General features: G+C 45.8%; 1 long non-coding RNA gene and 1 pseudogene across 2 annotated transcripts in view; one reads left to right on the top strand and one right to left on the bottom strand.

Moving 5' to 3' along the window:
- LOC146174453 (uncharacterized) overlaps nt 1-26,459 on the bottom strand; it is a 53,311-nt gene that overhangs the window by 11,755 nt on the left and 15,097 nt on the right. For both annotated transcript variants that reach the window (XR_014701764.1, XR_014701763.1), the window contains exon 2: nt 3,402-3,453. This is a non-coding gene — a long non-coding RNA (uncharacterized LOC146174453). The remainder of the gene's footprint in view (nt 1-3,401; nt 3,454-26,459) is intronic.
- Nucleotides 14,757-25,196, top strand: LOC146174454 (uncharacterized; annotated as a pseudogene).

Genomic DNA, 26,459 nt, shown 5'->3' with positions numbered 1-26,459 from the left:
GAGGCAGTTCCTATTGCCTGCAGACACGTCCGAGTACTTGTTGATTACCAGTGCGTGCTAATTGCCAAACTTTGCGACAGTTCCGATTATTGAGTGCTTTGTGATATGCGTACATCTAGATGCCACAGGACCAGGTAAATGCACCAGGGCCATTAAATGTCTAATCATTTTCAGCTTTCTTTTCTGGGTGCTGAATTGAGGCCGGAGTGTATTTCATGACGAGGCCTCAGTACCTTCCGCAGTGTGTAGGTGCGCTGGCAGTCCACTATTGCAGAAGGTTCAGATCACCTTATCGGGCTGGGAGGACTGGGAGATGATTGAATCCACAACTTCCAACGAATGGTAACAATTGAATTGAGCAAAACACCCGACAACAAGTACGTCGGGCTCCAAACATGAACTAGCAGCGTTCATATTGTTTCTAATCCTTTAGTAATTATGGCGTCAATTCTCCACATTTTTCATAAATAAATTTTTTATATATGGCTATTAAAAGAAAAGAAATGTGAAGAAGAGCTTTCCATGTATGTCATAATATTAATCGGCTGTTTACTGCAGAGGACGGAAAACTTAATTCATAATTGATGCTTCAGGCGCTCCCATATTCAAATTATTGTAAACAGATCAAAAGCGTAGCTTTTTCGGCTTGTTGGTGCTTGAACATAGCGATAGTGTAGCGGAAAACAGACAAGACACACGAGAAGACCGAACAACGCGAGCGCTACTTCCAACAAAATTTTATTACACACATGCAGTGCATTTATGCGCCAAAGACAAGATATCACATGTGCTAACAGTATCATTGCCATAGAAAAGACATTTTCTTATCACATAAACAAATCGACGGAGTGCTAACACATGTCTCTCCGGTAGCATTTGGCTTCCGTATAATGTATAATAAATGTATAAATGTAGCTTTGGCGAATAAATGTGGTGCATGTGTGTAATACAGTTTTGTTGGAAGTAGCGCTCGTGTTGTTCGGTCTTCTCGTGTGTCTTGTCTGTTTTGCGCTACAATATCGCTATGTAAAAAATAGGCTTTATGCAGAACTTAGACATACAAAATTTAAATGCGGTTTCAGAAATGGCTGTTTCAATTTTGAAAGCGGTGAAGATATATTTCCTGGGTAGCTCAATAAAATGTAACCGCCCGGCATATTGTTTGGAAAACTCTTGCGTTTTAGGGTCAACCTCACAGTGTAAAATTAAAACCATTCTTACTATATTACAGGTGAGATGGCATTCCATTCCATATGCCTTCAAAGATGCCAGAATAGCTGTGAATTAAGTAATGTTGGCAAAAGCAAATTAGCAACACCGGAGGCAAGAATAACAGAGTGCGATACTCAATGAATGGAAGTAGTGAGCAATCTTGTCTTTTTGAACTGCAAAAAACATTCACGCAATGTCTTCTCTGGGGAGCGCCAAATTCCGAATCGTACAATCAAACAGCAAGGCTGTTCTTAAGAAGGGTAAATGACACACTCGGAGGGTACCTCGTTTGGTAGCTCTTCAAAGATCACTGCAGATCAGCAAGAGGGCAACATTAACCCTTCCTTGAAGCTGACCAAAAGCAATTGCAAGCCTGATCCCATCATTTTTTGGTTTTTGTAGTTTAATGTTCCAACCGACATCAGCTGTAACGAACGCGGGAGAGGTTGGATAGCGAAATTTGAGCCCCTTAAGAGGGGATCTCTTGTTACAAAAGGTGCAAAGTTTATCATGTTTTTTATAACCAATGTTTCTTATTAGTGCCATAAATTCTTCCCTGAAAATAGCATCTATTAAACCTCATAAAAATTCAGACACGCACTGTGAAATCTGAACACTGAAGACGTGAATGGTGAATATGAGGCGAACCCTTAAGCTCTGGGGTTGTGAGTATGACACGAGAGTGTTAGTGGCTACCATCACTAGGTTCGGCTTTCCGCACTTCCTTAAACCCTTAAAAACAGAAATCTTTATTGTGTGCCTCTATAAGCGCTACATTTAGGCGTCCGCTAATCGACTGTGCGCTATAGCCATCCTCGGAGGCCGCGTAGTCAGCGTAAAAGGCAGGCTGCCTGCCGTGGCTAGTAGTTGATGTGTGAAGCAACATTAAATGCTCAGTCCGCGTTTAAGGAGAGGTCAAAAAATTGGAGGTTAAGGTTGCTTACTACCTTGGGAAATTGGGATGGAGAAAGATTGTTTTAGCCAAGCTTTACGAAAATACATTTTTAGCTTAAGGGCGGCGTGTCTCTCTCGGGTCTAAGAATTTAGGGAACGGATTCAGTCCAATACTCCCATCTGTATGACGGCGCTTGAGTTGGAAACGCCCGCAAGTGCTGCTCTGTCTTGCTGTCTCGTAAAATCAAATACACATGGAGCACCACAAGCTCGCTGATATACGCTGCCATCTGCTGCCTGCCAAATCCATTCTAGCGATCTTTCAATCACAACTCTGGAGCTGGCAATGGCGATGGTAGGTTTTGTTAAGAGCAGATCTCTATTAACGCAATCGCATTAAAATTAGAGGAAATTTAAATTTATTAAGCGTTGAGGGGTACGACCACATGAACATTCTGTGCTTTAGTCGTCGACAAACTACATCTTGAGGACATCCGTCAGTGCTAGCTATTTTCTCTTGTGTGGACTGCCTCCTAAGGCAGACATACAAGAAGCTGATTCAAGCCCCATTCCTCCTTTTGTATACAGTTTTCTGCAAATGCCCTCTAGTAAGGCAGCGCGCTGTGAACTGCCGTTCACACTCCAGCTCTTTTCGTCCCGTCATGTGATCAGGAATCCTGACAACACCAAAATATGTCACACTACATTGCCTTATGACGCTACGCCGCCAGGCGGCCTGTCATGTTTGTCCATTGTCCATGCCAACAGCCTCCTTCCAGCGCACCAGCTAGCTCACCCAGGTCCTGCACGCTCACTACATCATCATCCCCGCTGTCTATTCAGCACTGAAATAATTTATTTCAGCATGTAATATCACCCCTTATGACCAAGTAATAAATTATTGAGTGCCTGCGCTGGTCACTTCTCGAAAGCAGAACGCTTTTTCATAGAGGACGCTGATATTTTATCACAAAAAAACTAAATGATGCATTTAACGTTGGGTCTTCATACTGTTGCATATATGAGGATTACTTTCTAGAACTGTGCAGTTACATTTATCACTCCACCCACACAGTTTTCTTAAAAAGCTACGATGTGATATAACGTATGTCTAAACTGTTAGTCGATTACTTTCCACAAGTACATTAAATACAGCGGAAAGTGGGCAAATTTTTTCCCGTGTGTCTTAGGGCATCAAAGGCAACCTCTAGAAGGAAATATATATGTAGTGTAAAGCTGTCTCCAGAGCAGTTTGCACCATTTTAAAATGATATGGGTGTAAATATCCATCTTACGACTTTTAGGCAACGCCAATGGTTCCTTGCCCTAATCGGCGCATTTCCAGCCCTGTAAGGGAAGAGACCAACATTTTTATAGCTTGCTGCTCTTATGGGCATAAGGGCAGCCCTTATGAATTATGAGAGAAAAACTGGGAAATATAATGATCATGAGTAGGTGATATCTATTGCAGCCTAGTGAACAAGAACCATGCGTGAAATCAAGATAAAGAATAACTTCTATTACAAAATTTTCGTCCTGTAGTGGCACACAGAAAAAAATTGAAATATTATGAAGCACATCATTTGAGACGGCAGATATATTGCAAATTTACAGCTTAACCACGAGGTAAATGTAATGATCATACACAATTTCCGTCCTGTAGTGGTACACAGAAAAATATTGAAATATTATAAAGCACATGACTTGAGATGGCAGATATATTGCGAATTTACAGCTTAACCACAAGATAAATGTAATGATCATCAGCAGGTGATCTCTATTGCAGCCCAGTGAACAAAAACCATGCGGGAAATCAAGATAAAAAACAGCGGTGAAAACTTCTATCACAAAAGTTTCGTCCTGTAGTGGCACACAGAAAATTATTGAAATATTATGAAGCACATGATTTGAGGCGGCAGGTATATTGCAAATTTACAGGAAAAATTTACAAATTTACAGGAGATAAGAACTAAAAACTTTAAAATTACTGTAGGTAATCAGAAGTGTGACTTCATGGAACCGAAGGCCAAATAAAACCCGGGGCGAAGTTCAGAAGTGCCGCATTGTGGACCCCGAAAATTTTTGTCGTACCGTACCAATCGGTCGGTAGCCAGATTCTACAGACCCTTCCTCAAATATTTAGTTAGCCGCAGCCACCACCTAATTACAATATAATACTAGCATTCCTTCAATCTTCGCTAAATCAAAGCATGCAACCATTTTTAAACGCCATCTTAATGCTCTGTCAATACTGTAAATAGATTCATTCTAGAAAAATGCAATGGCATCGGTTGGGCTAAGTTATTAAAAAAATATATGATTCACCCGAGAGCATCCATGAATATCGTCATCAAGTGTTGTTTGCTGAGGTAGTCATAATCCCATCTTGGAGTGCAAACCTTTGAGGCAAACGATGCCTAGAAAAGCCTACGGGGGCAGTCTACAATATAATCGCGTGTCTCTAAATTGGCGTCTGATAAATGTTCTCGGCGAATTGGATAGCACTGTTTTTTTTTTCACACATTATTTTAGGAAAAAGAGGGCAAGGTTAGTCGACAAAGACCATTTCGCAACATTTTTTAACAAACAAATACGGTCTATGCTTGGAGATACCCGCGAAATCTAACGATAAATTTAAATGCTCTATCAAATGCAGATGTCAAAGTGCTGATTTTGGAATAACGCCTTAAAATGAATCTGCGTTATACCTTACGTATATTTTGAGCGATACCAACTGCTTGCCGGCGATGGCACTCAGTATAGCAAGAAGTGGTGTAGCAGCAGGCAGCATTGCTAGACGTCATTTACTGCGTATATATAAGCAATTTGAAGTGTTCTTTAAGGTCATCGAGTATGGTTGTGCATAAAGTATACCAAGCCAATATTACTGAAATTACAGGAGGCAACTAACATAAATTATTGATGCCCAGCATATGATGTTTCGATAATGAGTCTAAAAACTTATTATAGGCAGATGTTACATCTATAGCCCTGCTCGTGAACTATTTTCGTAGGGCCTCCCATAACACAACTTGACTTAGGAAATGTTGAGAATTTTAATATATTTCAGCTTTGAAGTTCCAGCAATGTAGTGGAACAGTAACGTCGCGAGTAAAAGATACTAGCGCTCATCGCAGATCACCAGATCACCGAAATCATAACGCGTGTCGCTGCGTTTTACGAAGAAGCTGATAACCAGAGTAACGGGCAGTTCGCATTCCTCAGTATTAGGGAGGTTAAGCGAAATTTATTTTTGCTGACATAAAATAAACTAAAACAAACAATTGCTGGTCAAAGAACTGCGATAAAAAGAACTGTCACACGCAAATGTCGCATAAACGAGGAACGTTTACGCTCGGGTGGTGACACGTATGAGAAAGTTTCTTCCTGCCGTCCTCCCTTGTGCTGCGAAAGTGAGAACGCCCCGATAGGCATACCTGCGAACCGCAGTGCCCCATGGCGAGATGTCGCAGCTCTAGCTGCCAGTCATTTGTTCTAATATATTTTACTGCGACTGTTCCTACCTGAACAAATAATTTAAAAGTGGTGGACACCATAGCTGTCGATTTATATGGTGGATAGTCGTTACTAAATAATTCCAAAATGCATGCAGTTCTTTGCAAATATTCTTATTCTACAGTGCAATAATTAGGCGTATTATTAAGCAGCCATACATCGCCCAGCACGATCATCGTAAATCTCCTTATTGCCCAGTTATAGAAAATATTCAGTATCATGTTCATGTGGAGATGGTAACAAATGTTGCAAGAAATGTTTAGCTCTTTTGGTATCAGATTTCAAATATCAGCTTGACTGAGCACCCGATATATTTAAAGAACGCCTTACATGACAAATCTCTGCCAGTTAATAGTAATTACATTCTGTTTGTTTGCATTATTACTGGTAACAAAACTGATAAAGCATTATTTTATCTAATGCATACAACAAGTGTTTATTTTGCTATAAGGTCACTTTTTAAGCAGCGGATATAGTGAGCCGCGGAATATTTCAGCAAAACACACACACTCAGATAGAGACTAACGACACAGGACAAGCGCTCACGACCAATTGCTTTATTGCCAGAATGTAACACTTTATATACAGCGAGAAAAGCATAAAAAGAGGAGGGGGGAAATGAGAACCAATATTGATAACTGAATTGACATAGAGTAGGCAGGTGCAGGTAAAAATAAGCAAAATTTAATTTTTTCTTTCAATGTTTTCTTTTTCTCATCAGTAGTGAGCACATTCCAGATTGTGAAATTCAGAGTAAAAAAGAATTACGGACGGGATGCTGATACCCTCACAGCCAGGCTTCCTTACTGTGATAGGCTTCTAAACAAACACGGGCAGCCTGGTCTGAACTTGTGCTGAGAATCTTTGTTCGATCAAACCCTGCCACGCATCATTGCAATTACTTACATGAGCAACTAAATGTGCATACCTGTCAAGTTTATTTAGCTTTTGAGCTTGTTCCTCTAATTGGTCATTGACGCAACGGCAGGTTTTCCCGACACAAAATTTCCACATGACATGGGAAGGGAATACAGGTAATCATTTCAGAGGAACACTTCACAAACGGCGTTTCGTGATTTTTGTTACATCCACGTTTTTTGCCATCACAGATGCGTGGACACAGCTTTGCCAGTTTGTTGAGAGCCAAGAAAAGGACAGCCACGCCAGGTCTGCATGCCACATTTTGGTGGGTAAGTTGATGCACAATATGCAGCAACTTACCGAGGAAGTAGTCGTACTATTCATATTGCGGGACAGCACTTGCACAAAACGTCTGTTCTATTACAGAACCAGCTGGCACACAGCGCGCGACGCTCCGAGCAGCAGTCAGCGATGATGATGATGGATCTATACAGATGAAAGAGGTGAAAGTTCACGCGTTGCACTCACACAAATATTCCCCCCGACAATAGAGCGGCCACCCTGGTCGCTGATTACAGGGATGAGGGACGATGGGCATAAGGCTTCATGCGCGAGACGTGGACGATCTCTTCGGGGCGACGACGTCGATCTGCGATGGTGTGCGAGGGAATGACGCGATAGTTCACCGGAGACGCTTGTTGGAGTACCGTATAGGGGCCAATGTAACGATGGAGGAACTCTCACACAGGCCAGGAATGCGGATTGGTGTCCACAGAACTTCATCACCGGGGTAAAAGGAGGGAGTTCGATGGCGTTGATCATACAGGGATTTGCTCTCTTGTTGAGCATCTTCAGTGTTCAAACGGGCAAGTTGGCGACACTGGGCCATACGTGTGGCAAACGCTTCGCCCAGAGATTCAGACGTAGAGGGAGCAGAGAAGAAAGTAGTGTCGAATACTGTCGATGGTTGACGGCCATAAACTAAGAAGAAAGGGCTATAACAAGTAGTGCGCTGAACAGCGGAATTGTAGGCGTAGGTGACGAAAGGTAAAACGTTGTCCCAGTTCCGGTGATCAGGAGCGATATACATGGATATCATGTCGGACAAAGTGCGATGAAACCGCTCGATGAGTCCGTTGGTTTGAGGGTGGTAGCTAGAAGAAGTGTTATGGACGGTGTTGGCTTCGCGCAGTACTTCCTCAAGGACTTGAGAAAGAAATGTCTTTCCACGGTCGCTAATGAGAATATGAGGAGCACCATGACGCAAAATTATCGCACGCAGGAAAAAATCGGCGACTTCAGTGGCGGCACCGGAGCGAAGAGGTGCGGTTTCAGCGTACCGCGTTAGATGGTCGATGGCAGTGACAACAAAACGGTTGCCGTCTGACGTAAAAGATAGAGGACCAAACAAGTCAATGGCGACCGTGTCAAAAGGCACAGGTGGGTAAGGTACAGGTTGCAGTAGGCCAGCAGGAGGGGATGTTGAACGCTTTCGATGCTGGCAAGACGGACATGATGAAATGTATTTGGCGACGCTGGCAGAAAGCCCAAGCCAGAAGTAGCGGCTCTTGATACGGTCGTAAGTTTTAAAGTGGCCTAAATGTCTAGCAGTGGGGTCGTCGGGGTAAGCCTCCATAATTTTAAAACGAAGGGAGCGGGGGCAACGGGCACCCAGTGTTCGCCCGTAGGGTGATAAACGTCGCGGTAAAGTGTTCCATTGTGAAATCGAAAGCGACGAAGCTGACGGCGCCAGCGACTGTTTGGGACAACTGATTGTCCACGGAGGCGAGCGATGATTGTGCGGCAGTAAGGGTCAGTCAGCTGCAGGGACGAGAAATCAGCATTGTTCTCGAGTGGAGCTATAGCGATGGGTGCAACATTCAGGTGGCCAGCAGAAGGCTGACTCGGATGGCAGGAGGGAGAGGATACCATATGTGGGGCCGCGTCAGTAGGTAGCAATGGGCAGCGAGAGAGGGCGTCAGCGTCGAGGTGTTTTCGCCCAGATTTATAAGTGATGGTGAAGGTGTATTCTTGAAGACGTAGTACCCAGCGACCCAGTCGACCCGATAAGTTCTTCAGCGATGACAGCCAACAGAGTGCGTGATGGTCTGTGACCATGGTGAAGTGGCGGCTATACAAATAAGGTCAAAATTTTTGAACCGACCAAACAACGGCGAGGCACTCTTGCTCGGTAATAGTATAGTTACGCTCAGCTGCAGTAAGCGTACGACTGGCGTATGAGACGACTTGCTCTTCAGACACTGTGTTGCGTTGCAAGAGAACCGCGCCAATACCGTGGCCACTGGCGTCTGTGTGAAGCATGGTGGGCGCGTTAGCGTCAAAATGGCGAAGCACAGGAGTGGAAGTGAGTGCCTGCTTGAGAGCTTTGAAGGCGTCTTCACATTCAGTGAACCAGGTGTAAAACACTTGGGAAGACACGAGCTTGTGTAACGGGGCCGCACATTTCCATCTATGAGGGAGCCACCATCACTGGGGTCTTGCACGAGGCGGCACGACTGTAGCTGGTCCAGTCGTTGGCATGTGGATGTGATGTCAGACACGGACGACGGATTTTTAACCACGAAAGCATTGAAAGCCGCAGTGTTGATGCCCTTAATTAAGTGGCGAACGCGCTCAGATTCAGTCATAGCAGCGTCCACACGGCGACAAAGGGCCAGAACGTCCTCGATATACGATGTATAGGGCTCGTCGGGCTGCTGGAGACGAGCCTCAAGTTTTTTTCTTTGCCTGCTCTGAGCGACCAGCCGGAGTGCCGAAAATTTTCTTTAGCTGGTCCGTGAATGTAGGCCAATCAGCGATGTCATCCTCGTGATTGGGGAACAAGGTTGTGGCTACGTCAGCCAAGTAGAAGACGCGATTGAGCAGTTTATGAGCGTCATCCCAGCGGTTAAATATACTGACCCTGTTGTAGTTATCGAGCCAGTCGTCGACATCTTCACCGCGAAGGCCAGCAAACATTTGAGGATCGCGCTGGCGGCTGGTGACAGTCCAGGCAGGGGCAGCCGCAGTAGGAGCAGGAGACGCCGGGGGTGAGCGAGCACCGTTGCCCTCATCCATAGCACAGGGCCGTTGACGCAAGCGAAGACCTGAACGGAGCTCCAGGGAGAACGGTAGGTGGGTCTAAAGCGAGAGGTGGGGAATACGAATCGCACCTCCGCCACTTGTGGGACAGCACTTGCACAAAACGTCTGTTCTATTCCAGAACCAGCTGGCACACACCGCGCGACACTCCGAGCAGCAGTCAGCGATGATAATCATGATGATGATGATGGATCTATACAGATGAAAGAGGTGAAAGTTCACGCGTTGCGCTCACAATATACATTTCAGCATAATATGGTCTGCATGCGTCTATAATTTCATATAATTGGCTCATGGAGAAATTTTGAGTAAGACTAATAACTATGCCTGGTAACAGCAGTGCTCATACCCTAGTGAAGAATACCTATGAGCCACAATAACCTCATACAGAGTTCTCATACTAAACTCGTACAAATCTCATATCATCTCGTACAAATATCGTTCAACGTATGAGAAATATATGAGGTTTATGATATTTGTATGAGTTTAGTATGAGAAATCTCTATGAGGTTATTGTGACTCATACGGTGTTTTCGCTAGGGTACATGCGGCCATGACCAGATACGTCACTTTAGTAAAGCCAATACTGATTTTTGTGCATCAGCAGAATTGCTGTATAAAGTAGAAAATACGGGAAGCAAATGTAATTGCTTTGCAAAAAGAAGTCCCGAAAACGTGGGAAAACAATGAGTACCAGACTTACCTCAGCGCTCTTAAAAAGCAGAAAATTTCAACGAAATTTCCACAAGTGGCTGCTCTACAGAGTACTATGAAACCATTCTTATCGACCATGAAAAAATTCAAACAAAGCTATCTGAGCATGTGAATGGGAACCTACGGCATCCAAAAAAAGGATAAGATGCAATACGAAGCAATATTTCTTTTAGAGTAAATATAGTGTGACTGCCGATTGTAGTTAAAACTGTATATAATTGTTCTGTTTTTACCGTAAAACGCGAGAAAGTTTAAACCTTTTAGTTGATGCAGCAGTAAACATAATAACAAAATTTAGTTGCAACTGTATGAGCCCAATGTTGATTGTTGTTTGTTTTTAACTTCTTATCAAATCAAGCTTCTATGTCATTTAGATCGCTTCACTGAAATTGATCACAATTATATTACGGTAAGATTTAGCATTATCAGAAGACACTGAAAAGCAGATAAATCCTTACCCACACCTGGCGGGAAACCGTTCCCTTTAAAGCTGCCGCCCTAACTGACGCATTAGAAACCTTTAAAATAGTTGACGACGCAACATGCTTTATGCTTTTTGCCTATTTCATGCTTTACGTCTACTGCTATCTCACTTTTTCGCGTTTGTCTGTCGGCCATAAACAATGCTTCCTGAAGAAATGTCTTTGGAGTTTCTCATGCCGACGAACACTTTAAGAACTGCGCACAGAAAGAAGGCATCTCATACACCGGAGTCCAAGCTTGCACCTTCTGTACAGTGCATTTCTGCAAACAATGAAATGCAGTATTTGTCCAGAACACAATCAAACTGCCGATGTTAAGTATGTCAATCGGAGCTGGTAACTCGTCTTAGAATTTAACCAACGCAACACGAGTGGCAGCCATTAATGGTTAGTTGGTTGGTGGGGTTTAACGTCCCAAAGCAACTCAGGCTATGAGAGACGCCGTAGTGGAGGACTCCGGAAATTTCGACCACCGGGGGTTCTTTAACGTGCACTGACATCGCACAGCACACGGGCGCCTTGCTTTTCGCCTCCATCGAAAAGCTGCCGCCGAGGCCGGGATGCAGCCATAAATACCTTAACGTAAAACAGCATTTGTTTTAGTCACCGGTGTTAGGGTAAGTACACTTAAGATTCCTGTTTTCGGCAATCAAATACTTAACACACTGCGCGCAAGAAATGGTAGTGAGAATGTGATTTGTAATTACAACACGAGGTCATAACCATGCCTGTTTTGTTTGCAGCCAAACGCGCAGTTGGCAGGAAGCAGGAAGAGCGTACAGAATAACCAATGTTCATGTGTAACATGACATCAATCATGACATTACAGTTCATTCGATAGTGCCTCTCCAGCTAAGAGTCAGTTATATACATCAAATATGTGAAGCATTTCTTGTTTCAAAAGTTTGTATTAAGCTATCCTATCTGAAAATACTCACTCGACAACTGCGGCAAAAAACAGCACCAGGCGGGGGAATAGCGCAATGTACTTCATTTGAGTGTAACCGGCGCAGCTATGAGTTTAATGGTGACACTAGCGACGTTAAATAAATTTCACTGCTTCCTGGACTTTCTAGACAATTTTGTTGCTACCGCGAAACTGAGCGTTACTTCAAATATTGTGAAATATCTGCACATAAATCTTACACATACATTTGATACGTTATATCACTGAAATGTCGAAACAACCATCATATAGTAGGAAGCATAAGGACACGAAAACGTTTGGATTTCGACAGAATTTTACATTGCAAAATTGGCCTTACCACAAGCAAAAAGTGACGTCGGCCAAAAATTTGGAATCTGACTTTTTGGTTACAATCTTCATAATAAGCAACTTACAGAATTTAAGTTTCCGTTTAAATATTGACGCTCTTTTCACCAATTTTTTTTTGTTGGTTCGTACCTCAGCCGCAATGCAGCAAATGAGTTTATTAATCTAGTATTGTATACTTATACCTACCCTGTTTTTCTCGTGAGGTGCACATTCCTTTAGAAGGAAATTTTATTTGGCAAAGATATTTGCCCTTCCGCACATACGTTCAAATTGTCTGAGTTTTTAAGGCATATCGCTAAGGCTACATGACTTGTTGGCTGAAGACCCATTACGATGATCTGAACAACAATAGTGCTAGCAGCTCGGTTTTGAAGAGCTAGCACAAATACCGAAATCCACAATGAAAGTTTGTTACGGAAGGCATAGAAGATCAATTTCCTAATTGCATCATTGCTAGGAGGCAGTTGCGACGTTCCCTATAGCCCTCAGCGTAGTCTCGAAATTCTGCTCACGCATCCCTATCATTTTATTGCTATACCTCAACCCACAAGTTTTGGGTATCTGTTAGTAATTGCGGGTTACCTCTATCACACTTAATGAGGTAGAAGAGCTTTTAGACAAGAACAAATACAAGAAGAATATGTAGAAGGTTTTCTTTCAAGGAGCTGTATGGATGGAAAGAAAATATTCAGGAAAGAGACAGGAAAGGGCTCGTTCTGACTATAAAAACGACGACGGCATGTTTGTACGTGAGCAACTCCCACGATAATCAACCAGTATCCATCCAGAGTCATTGCTGGCAATCGCACCAATTCCCTGAGGAACTGCAGTAGATGGTTCCAATGCTACAGAAACAGGAGGCTGGCGGACGGTCTAAGAAAAGGAGCCTCATGGAAAGGCGTGCTCAGCAGTAGTGTGCGGTAATTTTTAATCGATGGGACAGTGATATGAAGAGAAGTGCTCCTCTGTGGCTGCGCCGCTGTTGACTGTAGTCTTCTGACCTATATGTATGTGCTTCCAACAACCCGGATAATCGGGGCTATCGTTTGCACACGATTACTATAGGTCAAGAAACCGCAGAAGCCTGCTGCCGAAGAAGACACGACACAAGGTGTTAGCTGTGCAATCGTGCGCGAGAAGGCTGGACGCAAGGATGGACCAATTAATGCGGGGGCGGTGTGGGAGGAAAAACTCAACCTCTGGGAGAATAAGCTAGAAAGCTAGAATTCAACAAACCGAGCGCCACCTGAAGGCGTCTTGATGGGCGTGGTGGAGTCCCTGAGTTGTTTTCTTTGCTTTTTTTCTCCTGTTTCGAAATATGGTGTTGAGAGGGTAGAGAGCGCCATTTTTATTCGCCGATATGAAATATTTTTTTGACGCAGTGACCAGTGAGGGAGCACACATATGTCCCCTACTTTGCTTTACCTCAATTTAGGCGTCTCATGCTCCTTTACGCCACGTAGTTTCCTCTAGCCATGTGTGTAGTCGCTAGGTGCCTAAACAATTTTATGCCTCAAGCCCCACTGCTTTTCATATGTCCTTGTAATGACAGCCTACTTGCGCCTTATTTAAGGACGTAGGATAGCTTTTAAGCCAGGCGAAAGAAAACAAACCTTTGAGCGTTTTCTTTTAGGGAGGCTGCAGGGCGTATCGAGAGCGTGTCAATGAATAAAGCTTGACATCAGCATCAAAAAGAGGAAGAGTGAAAACTTTATAGCGCCGATCAAATTGCGCCTCCCATGCTTCCTGGCTCCCTATTGGACCCCACCGGACTACAACGTTCATACCTAAAAGGTCTGTGACAATAGCAGCATGGCTGGTAACGCATCTTCTGCCTTTCTGGGTCCATGAAGCATAGTGAGGCCTCCAGTCCTCCCAATAGGGAGCGCCACCGCATCCGCGGGTGAAGTTGAAGCCGGATATTTTAGGTGGATTATCTTCAGGTTTGCCTTCTGTGCTTTGCAGAGAGGGCAGATAGGTGGGATGGGTCAAAATTGACAAAGAAAATTGGGGAGAAGATATGGTTCGCGTATGGCCCCTGGTAAATGTTTACAAAAGTCAGGGGTGCGTACATTTCTCTTTTGGCACGAGCATTCACACTGAGTTCATCGAAGGCACACGTACGCTGTTTTAGAGCCCCCCGCATAAGGTCCGCCTGTTCCCACTTTGTAGACCCTCGGGCTACCGAATCGGAGGTCTCATGCCTAGCTTTCAACAGTGCGCGGGTACCCAGGTGAGCTTAGTGCTGCCGGAGGAGGGAGTTCTGGGTCAGTATTTTGTAGGTGGCAGAGTGGACACTGCCCCAAGAAAATTTAGCAGTGCTGTTTTTGAGTTGGGACACAAATCGCGAGCGCTATAGTGATTTCTTGCGATATCTTAGGGTTAGTTGAGTGGTAGCCTCCACCATCACTATGTGCGCATTTGACCGGATAGGAGTAGAGAAGGTATCGATGTTGCATTGCACAATTTTTAAATTTTCGTTTTGCGAAATGCTTTACCTCATGGTTTGCTTCAAACTGAACCTCCGGCTCAATTGCATTTCATAATGGCTCCAGCTCACCTCTTCTGGATGATAATTCGGGAACCTCTATTTGATTCTGAAGTAGGAAACATTATTATTTAGGTGTGGAAGGTTTACTGTATGCTTTTAGGGGTACAGGTGGACACTGGGGGGGCTATGAGTGTTGGGTGACGAGGAGATGGCCAGCCTTCGAGAGGAGGTAAGAGGTTTTTCACAGGCCGTCCCCAACTCATCACACGACTCACAGATACGCGAGAGTGTGTCTACGACAGTGATTGATCCTACACTACATGTTCGGTCCGATCTGCACGGCCTCCTTCAAGTGAAAGATGTAAGCACAGAATCAATAGCCCTAAAATGGGACAGAAAGAATGCCTCAAGAATGCAGCGTCCAGGCTGATATAGCTGATCAGTTCAAAATAAGCAATTAGCGGATTCAGTACAAAAATAAAACAATATTTTTACGCAAGTGGCAGCCTCAAGTGGAAAATGAGACCAGCGTTGCATGGAAAAAAATTTCTTTGCTTAAAATATTATGGAAACATAGCGGCGTCGGAAGTCGTCATCATGCTCGTCGGTGGTAATTCTATGAATGCCCACAGAATGTGGCCGCGCTAAAGTAAGATTCGGCAAAGAACTATCTAGATAACAGATCGAACGAACCTTTAAAAGTCTGGAACCTTAATGAAACTGTTGTGCCTCGCTGCGAACAGTCGGGAAAACTTTCGACTCATATTGGACTAAAATTGATAAAGGCGCGTTTCAGTACAAATATGAGTCAGGCGCTGTTCCGTGTGCTACAGTAGCAGTGAAAAGGCTGCGTGCTGCTGGCTGTTGAAAACAAGAAAAATAATGCTGTCAATGGCATGCGGTTATATATAGTGCCTTAACGTTAATTTCAATTTGTGATTACTAAACCTATCGCTGCTTTCTTTAAGTAAAACTCGCCTTTCTAACAGTCACTGGCAGTTTTGACTTTCGATTGGTGCACGGCCGACATTATACGTCCTCTGCTCAGTGACAGACAAGAGGCAGATACGTCAAAATTGTCTTTTCCGTTCAACCAGTAGTTCTTTCATAATAAAATTAGACCAGGACCCATTAAACTACGCGCATATGAAGAGGATAACTCTGGTCAGGCACCAATAAAAATTTTGCCTAAGATTGGAATTGCGAAAGAAATTAATAAACTTCTCGAAGCACATAACACGCGATTTTTTTAGGAGGAATATGTTTCGACCGGAGCAGCTGTCCTTGCTAAACCAGTAACAGCAATTCTCTGCTCAATCCTGACATAGTGGTACTTCTTCATCTAACACTGTTCTAGCGCCACAATACAGAGATTGAGGAGTCAAAATTCAAGGGGGTAATAGAAAAGGCGTTTATAATGTATTTTTATTGAGTCAACTTATTGATGCCATTCTTCACATGATTGAATTCTCAACATCTAGTGATTTGGTTTACATGTGTCTTAAAGTGTAACCATGCTAAGTTAGGCCGAAATAGCATAACAACGAACATGCAAAAATAGGGAAGCAAGTTTAGCATGGCTATAATAGCTGGTACGTAACCTCGGTTTTAGCAGCAGCTAGTGGAAGAGGTTGGAGCAGGGCTATTGTTCCAGGGGCAAACACTGTTTATTCGATGTACTTCACAAACAATATTGCGCTGCTTAGGTTAAGTTGGGCGTAGACGCGAAAACAGAAAAAAATTCCTGAATATTGTAATAAGCACGTTGTATTGGTCATACAGATGCAAAGGAGTGGTGTGGAGAGTCATGCTAGCTCGGGGAAGCGCGCAGGTTGGTCGTTTCGGTGGTACACTGACTACTGGCTCGAGGCGAGATACTTTACAAATATGATTGTGGTGATAATCAATAAAAAAAAACAATTCAGGGGCGTTGGTCGGGTAAGCTGAAACACGTATTAAATTAAGGACCTCAAACTCTTCATTAGAACCACATCATCATCATTCTGCAATGAAAACCGACATCTTTGATTGTAGGTTTGCCTATAGACAAACTTTTTATCTGAATAATGATGATTGTTGGAAGCTCTGTCGTAAAAGAAACATTTTCGTGCTTCAAAGACATTTGTTTGAGAGCATTATTGTGAAAATGTGCCGAATATGATTGTGACCTACATTTTTTCGGTTGTCTTGTTTTGTGTTCCGCAGCAAAACTCAGCGCCGAAAATTCTTTGCCTTAGAGAAACGTCTAAAGCTGCACTACGAATATTCTTTGCGAATATACCGAATTATTTCAAAAGTAAAAAATTATTCATTTTGATTTTCCACTGGAAAGAACGTCATTTCTAAGCTTCCGCAGTTACTCCTCCGGTGGACCTTAAAATTTTCTTCAATACATGGCATCTTCAGAAATGCGAACACATGACGGGAGCATTAGGATAGATGGGTGCTCCGATTCTGTGCTTCAGTTACTGGAACGTATTTAGCCTCTTATTCAGACAGGTAGCCTAAAGATGTTGTTCCACCAGGGACTAATTGAAAGAGCGCATTTTGGTATCTCAGCAGCAATAATGCTCAGTAATGCGTAGGGCAGTGCGGGCAGTTGATTTAGCGAATGTTACTTCAAGTATGCTCACAAGGCGGCGTCATTTGCATTTTTAAACTTTCTCAGCTCCTAGAGAATATTGACTTTCTATTTCCGAAAGCCAAATGAAATTTACATTTTGCGTGCCAGCTTAAACCTCCCAGGGCACCGTTCCTATTACTTGCTTTGCTGGCGGCTCCCTCATTTTATGATCACACTGTTCAAGACGGCGGACGAGTGCGCGCGCAAGGACACATATAGGATGGTGCACTTTTTGCGAAAGCAAAGAAGACGACGATGGCGAAAAGGATTACGTGGACCAACGAAGCTTTATGATGATGAAGGAGTAGTCAGTGACATAGCAAGCGCTGATTGGTGAACAAAAGACGACGAAGACGGCGATAAGGCTGACGCGTATCAATGCGGAGGTTATAAAAAGGCGCGATATCGAGAGGCAAGCGGGTGAAATCCAGAGAAGCGGAGGCTCCAGGAGGTGAGAGACGCCTTGGCTGGGAGTGAACAACGCTGGCAGCTGTACCGGCGCCCTCATTTTGTACGACACTGCACCGTAGACTCCCGGCTATTTTCGAATCGGTTCCTGGGATTGAGCGACTACTCAGCCACCTGCTACATCCATGGGGCACCGCCAAAGCTCGTACCACCGTCCACCTTCATCTTTCAGAAGGTTGACCTAAACGCCGTCACGAACGCCGAAGTTGCTTCAGATCAAGCTTCAACGGAAGGTCGTCCATTGCGGGCAACAAGATCAGCTCATTGCAAGCCAAACGCCACCTCGATGCCGACGCCATAGCCTGGACCAACGAAACGCGTCGGCCGCTTCGAACTGTAAGCTCGAACGCTGTCTCTTAGTGGGAGGCATCGTGCCTATCATTAGTCTTTGTAGGTTGTGTTAGTGTTTTGTTAATTTTTTTGCGATAGAATATGTGTGTGTGGGTGTAATAAATGTTGGTCCGTGTGGATACGGCTGGCGTCTAGTTTATGCTTTCGGCCTGAGGAGGAGAAGGAAGAACATTTACTTCCGCCGAATATGGTGCAGCAGCCCCCCTACGGGTCCGCACGCAGGTGTCCGGGGAGGCAGTCTGTCGCACCGCGGCCAGAGGACACCCGGCCTCGTCTAGGAGAAGAGGTCTTCAGCCTCGGCCGCCAGGCGGATGGCGAATCGCTGCGTTTTTAACGTGGTCTCCCATTCATCGCTAGTTTTAATCGCATTGTGCCCTGGGGCACGAACGCATCTCCATATTATATGATCTAATGTTGCCACATGGCCGCAAAATTTACAAATTTCGGTTTCTGCACCGTCCCTCTTCCGCCCTCTGGCACCCGTCCGACTCCTCCACAGGGGCGAAAAGAAATTTCGAGTTTGGAGTCCTCTCCAGTCGTACGATTCCTTTTTACTCAGGGATCTAACCGGTGGCGGATATATCCTCCGGTCTTTCTTCAGGTTTCGGTTACATTCCTAAAGGTACCAATACATTCTTTGGTGTTAGATGTTGTGGAGGCGTCCGCAGCACCCCGAGGTAGCGAGGAGCATGTGGGCAGCCCCGTTACCGGCGAGACCGGCGTGTGCAGGGGTCCAGATTACGGTCACGCTTTCGGCGAGAGACGACTCGTTCAGAAGTTTTGCAGCACGATTGCTGACTCTACCCTTGCTAAAATTTCTAACCGCCGCTTTGCTATCGCTGATGACGTGTTTCACGCCTGGTCGTGCAATGGCAATGGCTATTGCAATCTCCTCCGCCTCTACCGGCGGTAGATCTCGGTTTCTTTCTATTCCTATGGCGATCCCAGTGTCTAATAGGGCGACCGAGGTTACGTCGCCTTCTTTCCCGATCGCTGCATCGGTGTAGGCGACCGGTCCCGGCGGGAGTTTGTCCAGTTTGTTAGCGAGGTGCTTAGCTCTTCTTTTCCTCCTCCCCTCGTCGTGTACGGGGTGCATGTTCTTCGGTATGGGCGAGACGTATAGATGCTTTCTGATTTCTCGATCTATGCTTTCTCTGACACTTTCGCCTTCCCCGGGCGCTAGTAGGTTTACCCAGTCGAGGATTTGCCTACCCGCCCCCGTTCCTGCGAGTCGCTCTCTCTGGGACAGCCTGACTGCCGCAGCCAGCTTTCCACTCATTATGCAACCCCATTTTCTCTAGAATGTCGTTAGAAGTAGTTATGGGGAGTCCTAGAGCGCACTTCGTGCATCTCTTAATTATGGTGTTTAATTTGTGTTCATCGGTCTTGATGATATTTAGAAATGGAGTCGCGTAGCACATTCTGCTCGTGACAAAAGCTTGCACGAGTCTGAGTCTACTAGCCTCCGTGAGACCACTCCTTCTGTTGGACGTCTTCTTAAATACTCTGACTACGAGCTCCGCCTGACCTTTTAATTTCTTAATCAGGCTTGTGTTACTGCCCCTACGGTTGATAATCATACCTAATATTCTAATTTCATCTACTTTCGGGACTTCGTTTCCGTTGACTTTAATTTTGATATCTGGAGTTAACTTCCCATTACTGCTGGTCATTACCAGGAGCTCCGATTTTTCTGGCGAACAGCATAGACCTACGTCCTCTGCGTGATTGCTGATTATATCTGCTGCCTCTTGGAGCCTGGATGTAATGTACGAGTCGTTCCCTTCGCACATCCAGACGGTCACATCGTCCGCGTAGATGCTTAGTTTTAAGTCATCGAGATAGCCAAGCTTACTGGGCAGCTTTCTCATTACGATGTTAAAAAGGAAAGGTGAGAGCACAGCCCCCTGCGGAGTGCCTCTGTTACCCAGCGGGAACTCCTCCGAACATAAGCCCTGAAAGCTGATGATCGCCGTCCTGTCTCGCAGGAATGATCTAATGTAGTTGTAGGTTATTTCGCCTACTCTAAGCTCAGCGAGCCCGTCGAGAATGGCGTCGTGGCTGACGTTGTCATAAGCTTTTTTAAGGTCTAAGCCTAGAATAGCTTTCGTATTTTTTTTCCTGAAGTCTCTGACAACATCGTTATGTAGTCTGAGCATGGTATCTTGCGTACAAAGGCCGGGCCTGAATCCGACCAATTCAGCCGGCCACACATCATTCTCTTCGGTGTATTTGGTTAGCCTCCTCTGAATAACTTTCTCAAGTAGTTTGCCTACGCAGGATGTTAGTGATATTGGGCGGAGATTCTCCAAGCCCGGTGGTTTTCCCTGCTTGTGGATTAGGGTGATCTTAGCCCTCTTCCACTCTTGGGGTACTTGACCACTCTCCCACACCTGATTTAAATATTTGGTTAGGGCATTGATCGATTCGTCGTCCAGATTTGCGAGCGTCTTGTTATTAACGAGGTCCGGCCCGGGGGCCGAGCGTTTTTTTAGGCCGTGCAGCTCCGCTCTGACCTCTGCCACTGTTATGGACGCGTCAAGCTCGCTGTTCGCTGCTCCGTTGTAATCTCTGTAATGCGCTGTGGCGGGGGGAGCTACGTACGTGGACTTGAGCTTGTCAATAAGCTGTTTGTCCGTACCCTTAAAGTTATACCTCGCCTTGACCTGTTCTATCTTGGCGGCCGTTTTGGACTTACTGGGTTCTATCAGGAACCTGAGCAGTTGCCAGGTCTTGGCCCCATTCATGGTGCCCTCCATCTCGTCGCATTTGTTATCCCAACGTTGCGACTCGAGTTTCCGGGCGTATTTTTCTATTTCGACGTTGTGTCTGGCTATCTCTCTCCTGAGATTGCGGTTCCACTTTTGCTTTTTGAGCTTCTTCGTTAGCTCGTCTTTCTTTTTGAACATGCCGAATAGCCTGCTATCCATCGCCTCAGGCAGAGCTTCGCCTTTAATTTCTTCGGTGGCCTCGTTTAGATGGGTAATTAATTGGGCGGCCCAATTTTGAATGCACTCTATATCTCCAATTTCTTCCCGTTTTTCGGATCTGTCTGAATTTATCCCAATCCACTTGGGTTTCCGTCCGACACACAGCGGGCTTAACACTCACTTTCCTACTTAGTTCTACCTCTAGCACGTAGTGGTCGCTACCTAGATCCTGATGCATGTTCGTCCACTTGACTATGCCAGTTCTATGGCAGAGAGTCAAGTCCGGGTTTGTGTCCGCTGACACACTATTGCCCACCCTCGTCGGGCATCTAATGTCGTTAGCGATGTAGAGGTTTGACTCAGTGATATCTTCGAACAGCGTTTGATCCTTCGGGCTGCTGGTCCTGTAACCAGATTCTCGATGTCGGGCATTAAAATCGCCGGCTATTATTAGTGGGTTCTTACCTGCCAGGCTAATCGCTCTCTTAAATATCGGGCCAAACCTCGCCTTCGTGCACTTCGGGGAGCTGTACACATTGAGTACAAATATGCTGCCTCTGTTCTTTTTACCGGTCAGGATTTCCACAAAGACCGTTTCGGTCTCCCTGTTGCCTACTTCGTGCTGGACGACGGCGACGTTGTTTTTGACGTACGTCACGACCTGTGTTTTACTTCCCTTCCCGCTATCGTAGCTTTTGTACCCCGAAAGCTTCCATACACCTCGCGTTTCCTGCAGAGCCATTGCCAAAGGCTGTGTGTTCTGGCTAGCTACGTACTGTTGCAAGAGCCATCGCTTCATTGACAACGACCGGCAATTCCATTGCCAAATTTTAGACGTTTTTGGATCCATTATGATTTTGATATTGTATACCCGATGCGTTGCAAAGGGCTTGAAGTATCGCTTCTAGCACTCCAAATCTCGCCTCGAGTTTCTTATTCAGGTTCAATTCGAAGTCTATGATTTCATCCATGGCTAATTTTCTAAATGCGACGTGCTTTCTGGCTTGTGCAATTACGCTAGTGTCGTCTGATTTACGTTTCGCGGGTCTAGCCTGATCGATATTCATTTCATCTGAGTCGTCACTGTCCCTGCCACAATTGCTCTCGCTTGCCCCACCGGGGCCCCGTATGTCGGGCGGCCTGAACATCCGAGGTGCCGGTGGAGGTATAGCTTTTGCCTCTTTTAACTGTTTAATTACCTCGACTACGGATTTGAGGGTTTCTTTAATCTCTTTGATGTCTTCTTTAATGATTCTGACTTCTTTGCTATGCTCGGCTTGAGTCTGCTGTAATTCCGAAAGTTCCAAGTTTTTTTCTTCGGAGACCCCGCTAGCGAAGCTGACCGACTTACCGCCTGCGTTAACTTCTTCATTCGTCTTTGCTTGTCCGGCCGGCGTCTCCCCGGGCTTCGGCCAGTGGTTCTTGTCGTCCTTGGGTGGCGGTGGTTGTGGCGGCCCCCTGTTCTTGCTCTTGGATCTGGGCTCATCTCTGGTGACGGATGCGCTGGAGTCTCTCGCACGGCCCGGTGTGCCCGCGGCGTCGCCTCTTCCTCTTGAGCTGCCCCGGGTTTGCGATGGCTCTTGCTGCTTGTTTTGAGCCTGGGTGGCTTCTTTGTCCGCTTGTCGGACTTTGAGAATGTACGGGGTCCGGTACATGCTTCTGCAGCGGTTGTGCCCCAGGGGGTGGCAGCCGCCGCACAGTAGGCACTGCGGCTCGCAATCTTGTTCGTGCCCCTCCGGTGGATTAAGCATTCTGCACCCTCGGCATCGAGGGCTGGTGGGGTCCGGGCAGACGTCCGACTGAAGGCCCAGGTTGCCGCATGCGTAGCACACATCGAATTTCTTTTTGTAGAGGTTGCACCGGTATAGCAGTCCGTTGAACCACACCTCTCGCGGGACTTCTTGGTCTTCGAAAATGATGAGCATGGTTTTGGACTTTTTCCCGAGCCTCCCCGCTCAAACGTAGCCAGGGTTATCTCTGAGTCCCTGCCGAATTTCCTCCTCCGTGACGTCCAGCGGAACGTCGTATATGACGCCCTTGCCGCCCTCCGGCATGGCCGCGTGAGCAGTTGCGTCTATCTCAACTGACCCGATTTTTATTGTCGTAATTTGCTCGTACCGCTTCGCCCTGCCGAGCTCCGGGGTCATGATTAGTAGGGACTGATTCTTCGGGTTGGCGATGAATCTGTCTTCCCCGTTCAGGTTGAGGCCTGCAGCCGTAACCAGGACCTGGCGTAGCTTCGGTCCCGCTTTCCTTGTCAGCTGATCGGCGCCACCGTGCGGTCGCAGCACTACGCGGAACATCTCCTTCGGTATTTTTGATCTGACCGTGCCTACGGATCTCTCGGCGAGTGGCCTTTTTATCGCTTTTTGCCGCGATTTCGGCCTGAGTGTTCTGAGATTCGTCACAAAGAAAAGTGTCGAGCCTGCCAGGATATATTTTCTTGATTATATTCTATTTGTCTCGGACCTTTGAGATTTTTCGGCAGCAAAGAGTGTGGAATTGGCAATGACATTACATGTGACTCTTAAGCTGGGGGAGGCGGTGAGTCTATGAGCAAAGAGTAGGCGATCAGCCTGTGAGCAAGAATTGAACAGGTTAAGAGATGAAAGAGCACAGGCAAGTAAGGATACGCGTGGTGAAGCCGCGGAGCTAGAGCGTGGAGCAGAGTGAGAGCGTGAAGCAGCGCGTGAAGGCGCGGAACGAGGAGCAGAAATCAGCGAAAGAAGCGAAGGAATCGGAGTAACGCGAAGTTAGAAGAGTAACGCGTGAGAAGGAAGAAGCGAGGGAAGCAGAGGAACGTGAAATAAGAATAATTAAACGAGAGAGAACGTTTTTGCTGTGGAAACAACAGCAGTTGATTGGAGAACGCGAGGGGAGCATGGATGACGATCGGGGCTTTGAACTAGGAATCGGAGCGCCTAGATCAATGAGAGTTTGTCCGAGGAAGCTGCTGGCTCCTTTTGATGACAAAAGACATGACTTGGATGCATATCTGCAACGATTTGAGCGGATAGCATTATGACAAGGTTGGGAGTGCTGTGAAAGGGCAGCAGTGTTGAGTACGTGTTTAGTCGGGGAAGCGCTGAATGTGTTTGGTAGTAGGCCTGCGTCTGATTCCATGGATTACGATAAATTCAAGAAGGGACTTCAAAGATTCAGGCTCACAGCAGAGGGTTTCCGCGAGATTTTCCGCACCACGAAACCTGGGGATTCTGAAACCGCTGAGCAGTTCGCATGTCGGTCAGCCAATTACTTCGATAGCTAGTGGCTTGAGATGTCGAACACAGAAAAGAGTTTTCAAGGCGTGCGTGACAAACTGGTGACAGTGCAGTTCCTAGTATGCTGCAGTCCAAACCTAGCAGTATTCCTGAAAGAAAGAAATTTGGGGTTATTAAAGAGGTTGCCGAGAATGCAAACCAATTTCTCGAAGCTCAAGATCTCAGGAATATAAGCAAGGGGAAGGCATAAAATCAGAAAGTTTCAGAATTTAATTCAGCAAAACCAAGATCCTCTGGCGGGGCTTTCAAGGCACCAACCAGAGTTTCCCTCTATAACAGGGTAGGACACCGTGCAGCTGTCTGTAGATCTAGTAGTGCGGCCCGAGGACGCAGGTCGTGGGTGAAGGTTGCAAAAGGAGAGGGTATACTGTGGAAGAATGCCAATATAGAATGCAGGACCGAGCTGCATGTGTTGTTGATTTAAAGATAGAATTTATCACACCAGCCAAAGTTCCACAGCCCAAAGAGCAGCAAACGCCACAGAAAAATGGGGTAGAGAGTGGAACGCCCAAGTCGAAACCAGCAATGCCAGCGATGGTTGGACTAATAGGGGACCTTCATATATTGGTACTTAGAGACAGCTTTGGCTCGGAGAAGCCTAGTGAGGAATGAAGACCTAACAGTGGAAGCGACCGCTGACACTCTGGTGGAAAGCACGGTTAGGTATCTGCCAGAAGCCAGGATTCTAGTGTCAACCCCCTATTATACCGGAGAGCTATTGACAAAATGTGTAGAGCAACCAATCTACGATTTCATCTTGGGAAACATTCCGGGTGCAAGAAGCGTCAATGACCCTGATCACTTAGAGAATTATCGATGTTCGGAAGCACCAAAACCAAGAAAGGAATACGACTGGCTAGCAAGGGGATGGTGCAGTCAGTTTTTTGTCGGCAGTAGAGACGCGAGCGCAAAGAGACAGCCAGAGCGACGCAGCGGCCGCTCTCTACTCCCGTTGCAATTTGTCTGAAAGTAACAGCGAGCCAAATGGCAATTAAGCAAAGAGAAGATTCGAGCTTGCAAGCTGCTTCGATAAAATAGGAGAAATGCAGAAAAGGAGACGGAGTCCTACCTTGTTTCAGTTTCAATACGTAGACGTCCTTCTTCACAGGAAATGCATATTTAGCTCAAGAAGGCAGGTCCAACCACTCGTGTCACCAAAACATTTGCGAGAGATGCTTTTACGCTTAGGACGTGAAACCATTGTGACCCGACACCAGGGGGTTCAGAAGACGGTGTTCAGAATCGCCAAGGAGTTCTTTTGGCCAGGCGTCCAAAGCGAAGTTAAACGCTTTGTTAGGTCATGCTACGTTTGCAACGCACAATCCCAAAGGGAAGAGTTAGTCCCGTACCACTGGGCAAGGTGCCAACTATCGGCCTACTGTTTCAGAGTGGCTATTGACATTGACCAATCTCTACAAGATCTATTAAAGGCAATAGATATGTGCTTACCTTGGCCGACATGGCTACTCGTTATCCTGACGCCGTTGCATTGAAAACCATCGACAGTATCCAAGTTGCTGAAGGTCTTTAGGAGATGTTTGCTAGCTATGGAATTTCCAACGAGGTTTTAAGTAATCGTGGATCAAATTTCACGCCGAATCTGATGAAATAGCTTAACCGCCTTCTGTCTATAAGGCATTTACTAACAATGCCATACCATCCCATGAGTAACGGTCTAGTAGAGTGATTCAATGGGACGCTCAAAAATATGATATAAGAAAATGTGCCAGGAAAGACCAACCGATTGGGATAGATACCTTCCAGCTCTTTTATTTGCTTTGGGCTCTCTCCCTTCGAGATGTTGTATGGGAGAACCTTTAGACGCACTTGACAATATTCAAGGAGCTGTGTGCAAATAAAGAGATTGCAGCGGAACTCAAAGCGACATACACATGTGTGCTTGAGTTGCGAGCCCAGCTGAAGGAGACATGTAGGATGGCCCATCAAAGGTCTCGAGAGGGCTCGAGAACGCTGTAAAGGCGACTACGACAGGAAAGCCACCAATGGTCACGGATCTCCGGAGAACGCTCAGGCTGAAAGCATGAACTAAACGCCAGCCGCACCTACACGGACGCCCATTTAATACACACAAACACACACAGATGCTAACTCGCAAACAAAATTAACAAAAAAACTAACACAACCTACAAAGACTAATGATAGACACGATGCTTCACACTAAAAACCAGCGTTCCACTTTCACACTAAGAGACAGCGTTCGAGCTTACAGTTCGAAGCAGGCGACGCGTTTCGTGGGT

The sequence above is a fragment of the Amblyomma maculatum genome, chromosome 11 (assembly GCF_055883805.1).
Source record: "Amblyomma maculatum isolate TAMU_Amacu chromosome 11, ASM5588380v1, whole genome shotgun sequence".
Lineage (NCBI taxonomy): Eukaryota > Metazoa > Arthropoda > Arachnida > Ixodida > Ixodidae > Amblyomma > Amblyomma maculatum.
This window is presented reverse-complemented; position numbering and strand designations above follow the sequence as displayed.